This window comes from Micropterus salmoides, unplaced genomic scaffold (genome assembly GCF_014851395.1).
Source record: "Micropterus salmoides isolate LMB-PRFRI ecotype aquatic unplaced genomic scaffold, ASM1485139v1 Ms_hic_scaffold_13, whole genome shotgun sequence".
Lineage (NCBI taxonomy): Eukaryota > Metazoa > Chordata > Actinopteri > Centrarchiformes > Centrarchidae > Micropterus > Micropterus salmoides.
Window position 1 is genome coordinate 3,741,714 of NW_024040374.1, and position 6,609 is coordinate 3,748,322.

Sequence of the window (6,609 nt, forward strand, 5' to 3'; positions counted from 1 at the left end):
ATGTCTGCTGTGTGCTTAGTGTGTTTTGGTTTGTGTCGGTCTCTCTGTGTCCTGTTTCCTGTCACATGCTCTGGAGGGAGTTGGTGGTTTCTGTGCTCCCCTGTGTGCATCTTCTCACACCTGGCTCAACTTGCCACCCTGCACACCTGAGGCCTGTACTATGAAGGGGATTTGACCTACTCAGATTTGATTTGGGATTATCAAGGAAATCCAGGGTTGACAAACCGAATGCCTACAATGGTGTTAAACAGTTCTACAATAATGTGATAGTTAGTTGATTTGGTGTCAACCTAAATGGAGTTTGTGCAGGTTTTTCAAAATGGTGCATGCTTCGTATTTTACCCAGAAGAATGCACAATGATAATGTCAGTTGGCTGCTCATTGACTAAATTCATAAGTAACTTTACAGTGCTCTTGTTGTAATTCTCTATTTTGTCTTGTTTAAAAGAATAAAAATCCATGGGAGAGGGGTAGGCTAATAATAAAAATAAAGTGATACATTCATTGGGGGAAAAAAAATCAAATCTACAAATAAAGAATTCTCAAGTTTTTTTGTCAAGGAACTTTTGTGTAAAAAATTCAAGACTTAGGCCATCGCTTCACTTTGCAAGGCTGCAACTTCTCACCACAGATGCCACTACCATGTATTATACCAGCAGTGGAATGTCAAAAGGATTTAGCAATGAGAAAGTACTTGTGATTTTAGCCCACAGTCACCATATTATTATATGCTCAGGGAATTTCCGAGTTTTGTTCTTGTAAATATATCACTTTCATCTCGGATTATTACCCCCCTCTCCTGGCTCCATATTTTTTGGACACGTAAAATAGTCAATCTAAATAGTCCAATGTGAAAACATTAAGGATAATTCAATTACACATGGGCTACATCTCAGAAATTGACCCGTTAATGAATTAATCTCCTCCATAAGTCAGAGGCTGCAGGGCTACCTGTACAAATGTAATGCTGTATGAATGTGTTAAGAATAATCTCATTCCAACAAACATTTCAGCTGCAACCCTAGTGGAAAGCACACAAGTCAAGATGAAATCTAAAATCAAGTAGTGTGTAATAGTTTTTATCATTAGCACAAAAGTGGTGTGTAGCCCACACCGCTCTTCATGTGTATGGGGGTAACCTCGACATAACCACGAAGAAAACCTGCTCAGAGCAGTTTAGAGATGCAGGTTAATTGCCTTGACAGCATACCTTGGGTAAATCTTATCAACCTTTCCCAGTGTGTATGGAGGACGGATTCTGACATAAAGGGAAATAAATACAAAAATAAACAAATGCTCAATAAATAAATAAGCATCCGCTTAAATGCACAAAAAATACAGTAAATAAATAAATGTAGGCAGTAATTAAATTATACAATGGGAAATAAATGTGTTTATCTCTTTAAATTAGCTTCTTTATTTATTCACCTTTGTAATAATTACCTTATATATTTAATGTCTGTTATAATCTTCAACTTTATTTATTTTACTTAGGTATTTATTTATGTGTGTGTGTGTGTGTGTGTTTTAATATTTTGAGCATTCCTTTGCATTTCTACCCTATTTCCACAACAGTTATTTATTTCTGCCTGCTCTTTTTACATTTCTCCATGCATTTCTGCCTCATTATGCAAATGGGGAGGGGCTGTGTCTCAAGGGGTAAACTTCTCGCTTATTGGTGGATCAGTCAGACGACGGAGGTTGACGCTAAACTCACACATCAACAAGCCTTGCTCCCCACACAGTCACAAAAGATGGTTTCCTTCAGTGAACTGAAGTGATTAGCAACTGTATCTGAGAACAATACTACCAGCCATGTCTTCCTTCCTTTTCGTGTAGACGCTGTGACAGACAGTGTTTTCAGTTTGCGGCATGCACGGACACAGAACTACAGTAAAGTTAGCCGTTGTTTGTGAGAAGCACACGGTAAGCTAGTAGCAGAACTCACCAGCCGTTAGCCCAGATTCACTACTTTTTGAGTTTGAGTACTGCTCACAAGCCTGACACATGCGGTTTTTGTACCATAATTTTTTCGAAAACATTTTATGTACAAGTCAGTTTCTGGATAACGTACACAATATATTTAACCTTAGCTATATTGGAGCTATGCATCCCAATTATGCCTCTTAAATCTTTATATTCTGTATTAAAGACCTGTTATGCATCTTTTCTTTTACCTCGTACAAAATACAAAACTGACTGTGCTTGAAGCAAAGGCCAAGTATTTGACTCACAGCTAGAGCTATGTCAGACTACAGTCAAGTAAATCTGCCTGTCATTGGCTGGACAAAACTATTAAAAGCACATGCATGCCAGGGGTGTTCAGGAAGATAAGGGCACACCATTGACTTGCATCAGCTTCTGGAAAACATTTTGCTTGGTGATAAAATTAGAGCTTGTCATCTACTGTAGGCTATACACAAACATGATGGGATGTGACTGGACAGAATGGGCTTTTGTATGGTCCTGAATTTCTTGTTTTGGGTGTTAGGATAAGGAGAGTAACAATGAACTGCTGAATTTTTTTTTTGTGAGTTTGGGCTGTTGTTGAGTTTTGCAAATGGGCTATAACCAGTGCTGTGTGGAGAAGAAATATACATGCAAACCACAGATTTTTAATCCTGGATCAAAGTTTACACAAGATCGAGAAAGATGGAGTTCTATTCAGGTACAGGAAGTCAGGAAGGAATTGATCAATTCTGTGGCTGACTAAAGAAAAGCAAAATGGCTGTCATATGTTTGTAAACATTCAGGCTATTTGCGTGGATTAGCACATCCAACCAGTCACTAAACAACATGCCTAGTAGTTTTGAAATCTGGACCTGTGTGTTGCTCCTTACAGCTTTAACTGCTCATTGCTACAGACTGAGTGCATCTTTCCTTTCAATTCATCCTGCCTTTAGCCATTTATGTAATCAGTTTGTTCCAGGGATTTATTTTGCATTGCAGAAAGCGGCTCCATTCCTAGGCATGTCGCTCTGTCTACTAAAGGCATTGCTCTTGAGTAGGATTTGTAAATTGTGTTGTCATATGCATGTAGCAAGACCACAATGCAATGCAAGTGCACAACTGTAGCTCAACACGCAAGTGAGCACTTGCTTACTTGCTTGAATCACCACATGTGGTGCACAGTACGACACTCAACCCAGAATCAATTAGCTCTGCATGCTCCTGTCTAAGCTACTGTATGTGCCTTGTTTGTCAAAGTTCAGAACTGATTTAATTAATTAGCCCGAGTGATATCTAACCATGCAGACAGAGTTTTGGTTTTATTTAACTAGATTTTTAAATATCGAAATCTGAGATTTCTGCCCTGAATAAAATGGCCGTGGATGTAATTTGGAAACAAAAGATCCTATTGAAAACAGAATGCAGCATGTACTATAAATTAAAAAAATTTCATCATCAATCATTGTATTGCATGCGGCCCAAATCTCAAATCCCAGGCCAACCTGGTCTGAATAATAACCACTGTGCATTAGCAAATAAAATATGTGGGGAATGTATAATGCCAGATTATGCTTTATTACATTATTTTTGGGTATTCTGCCTGACAGGCAGAAAAGATGGGGGGAGAGCAGGGGGATGACATATACAAAGGTCCCTGGCTGGGTCAATACTGTAGAGATTGTAAAGGCCTTTGAGGCAAATTTGTGGTAATGAGCTACATGAAAGTTTTAATAAAATTGACTTGACTACTCCCAACCAACACAAAATGGTCATATTGTGCATAAAAATGTTCACTGTCAGTATATTTATATTTGCTTTCCAACGATATGTTACTGGTAACTTGTGCACAATTAAAAGATCAATACCATTCTTATATGTACGGTACATAAGAAGCTAATAGCTGCTTTTCAAGAGTTTAATACAGATATTGAAAGCAGGGGGAATCAGATAGCCTTGCCTTGTCAAACAATAACAAAATCCTCCAGTACCTAATGCTCACTAATTATCGCTTTATGAGATATGACAAGCATCATTGTCACCGACATATAGAGATAGGGGAGTAGAAGGGTTTAAAACTGAAACACCTGAGTGTTATTGAAGGGTCTGGGTGCACCTTAGCCTGAGGTGGCACTTCAAAGCCCTACTCTATCTTTGATAGCTCTGGAGAGTGACATTTACTGGACTTAAAAGTCTTCAGAGCTTTCAGCATCAAGGAAAGGTAGGTGGGAGGGTGTGAACTGATTTTCGATAGTTCTCACAGGAAATGTTACTGAAAGCATGCTTGAAAATCTCTTTGGTAGAAATTTAGACATGCAGCCACACAGAGTGTACACAAACACCCATAGATATTAGCTAGGTGATGAGAGAACAATCTTGTATTCACTGTTTCCAATATCAACCACACAGACGTCAAATCACTTAATCATCTGTTTTTTCCCTGATTTAACAGTAAGCCTCCATTCAAAGCGGCAGATAATAATCAGCCCCATGAACCATTAAGAATGACAAATTCCACGTAATGCCAAGATCTCCCTGGCCGCAGCAGAATTACATAACACTGCCATCCAATAAATAAATATGGATCATTTACCTTGAGTCCGGTGTGTGCGAGAGCTGCTGGACTCTGTCTCCCCTTCTTTTTTATCACTGCCTATCCCCAACGTGAGTTTTGGCAAAACGCAGCCTTCGTCTAGCCAATGCTGGTGTGTATTTGTATGAATCTGCACAGCTCGGAAGATATCTAGTGTTTCTGATGCCAGCGAGTAGGAGCTACACGCGGCATGCTCAATGGTGTGAAATCGTGGGGGGGAGAGAGCAGCTGAGATGGATAGAGGGAGAGGCAGAGGGGGTGGAATCAGAGAGCGACAGAGAGTGAGAGGGCTTTGTTTGCACGGGGAACTCTCCAAGGACAACCCAAGCACATCTGTGAAGTGGAGATGTGCTGTTCAGTAAAATTGTGGTAGAAGAGATAGAAACATAAATGTGTAGCACAGGGGTGTAGAATGTAGACGTTTGCAATCAAGCTACTGAAGGCTGGAAACTGAAGTGATATAATTAACACATCTACTTTTATTCAGTGCTGAAAGAACTAAGTGATTAATCAAGTGACATTCGTGTTTGACAATTTTTGAAATGAAAAGTAATCTATCAAGCAAAATGTACATTTACTGGTTCCAGCTCCCCAAATGTAATAATTTTCAGCTTTTTGTCTCATTGTAAATTTAATATTTTGGGGGTCTCAACTCTTAAGTGGACAAAGCAAGCTACCTGAAGATGTTAACTTGGCTCTCAGAACACTGTCACGTTTTTAAAAACTAAAGTATTAACTGTAAATTGAATTGTATAAATAATCATTAGTACATGTGACAGAAAAAGGGAAGAATCTCAAGGGGATAAAAACTATAAAATGGACTTAATTATTGAGCACAACTAAGCATTTCACTGATTATGATAAACAGTATACTGCTATTTAAAGAAGCACAGACCCCAACACATTCTCTACATTCAGACACTTCTGCATGACCAATGTAAACATCCATGCTAGTGTAACTGGGTAGACCTGTATCAGCCTATTTTGAGTGCAGTGGTAGTGTGATGGGTGAGCACCTAGAGTGAGTGTGCATTTGGTGGGTGTGTTTTTTTCACATGGGTTAATTGCATGGGGATGGGCGATGGCAGACAGGTGTGCTTGGGCAAGCTATTTAACCAGGCTAAGGAGTCTTCTGCTTGTCTCCTGGGTGCAGGTACAGAGTTGTGATTTTGAATGTCTTCTTCCTTGGGTGTATATATAATTATGTGCGCTGGTGGCAGTTTCTGTCGTGTGGAATGTTTTATAAATTGCTGTTGTCTAAGAGTCTTCTGCTTGTCTCCTGGGTGCAGTGTGCTGAGGCTGCTGATATCTGAAATGGTGTGCCACACGGCTGGGTTGTAGTCTGGGGAGCCGGCAGTGCAGAGCCACTGCTACTTAGTAGAGTTACCAGAGGCCCCAAGCAGTGAGGAGGCCACAACCGGCCAACCTGTGACCAACAGCAGACCGTTCCTGTCGTGTTTTGCTTCGCCCCATACAGGAAAACGAAGCTGAGCACACCCAGCCACGGAGAGCCGCATTCCCGTTTAACTGACCCTGAGTTTCCCCCATTTTGAACTGACCTTTTAACTTTCTTAGCTTCAGCTTTGTTTTAACCCTTTTTTTAATGCCTATTCTGTACAAATAAACTTGGAGGTTATATTTTGCACAGCTTGTAGTATTGTTGCCCACTTATTTTACTCACTGGCTGGTCAATTCTGAACTAGCTTAGGGTGTCATACTAGTTTACAATTTTACACAAATGTTCAGTTTTGTAGCAAACTGCATACAGAAATAAAGAGAAATTCTGCAAAACAGTGTTTGTGTCATCAATGTAAAGGGAAAAACAAAAGTAAGCTTGTCTGTACCATGCCTGCATCACATGTTGCAGATGGATGTCGCATAACCTTTATAGTTTTCACATGCTGGTACTCAGAACGTAACATGAGAATAACATTTGTTATTTTTGGTAGTCAACAGCAAGCTAATAGTTTCTCTCACTCATCTTAATGTTATGTGATTTACTAAAATTGCATGCACAAAGACAAAACATATATGGATTACACCTCTCAGTTTTGGAGTGATTCAGTTCA

General features: G+C 39.6%; 1 protein-coding gene and 1 long non-coding RNA gene across 3 annotated transcripts in view; one reads left to right on the forward strand and one right to left on the reverse strand.

Moving 5' to 3' along the window:
- Nucleotides 1–4,756, reverse strand: part of LOC119900301 (regulator of G-protein signaling 8-like) — a 29,049-nt gene extending 24,293 nt beyond the window's left edge. Inside the window, exon 1 of one of the 2 annotated variants that reach the window (XM_038715109.1) lies at nt 4,541–4,756. The gene's annotated coding sequence lies outside the window, so the exon portion shown is untranslated. The remainder of the gene's footprint in view (nt 1–4,540) is intronic. The other variant, XM_038715108.1, reaches the window with a different exon arrangement.
- An 842-nt stretch (nt 4,757–5,598) lies between these two features.
- Nucleotides 5,599–6,333, forward strand: LOC119901380. Its single transcript, XR_005444177.1, has 2 exons — nt 5,599–5,693; nt 5,830–6,333. It is a non-coding gene; the product is annotated as an uncharacterized LOC119901380 (long non-coding RNA).
- The last annotated feature ends 276 nt before the right edge of the window (nt 6,334–6,609 follow it).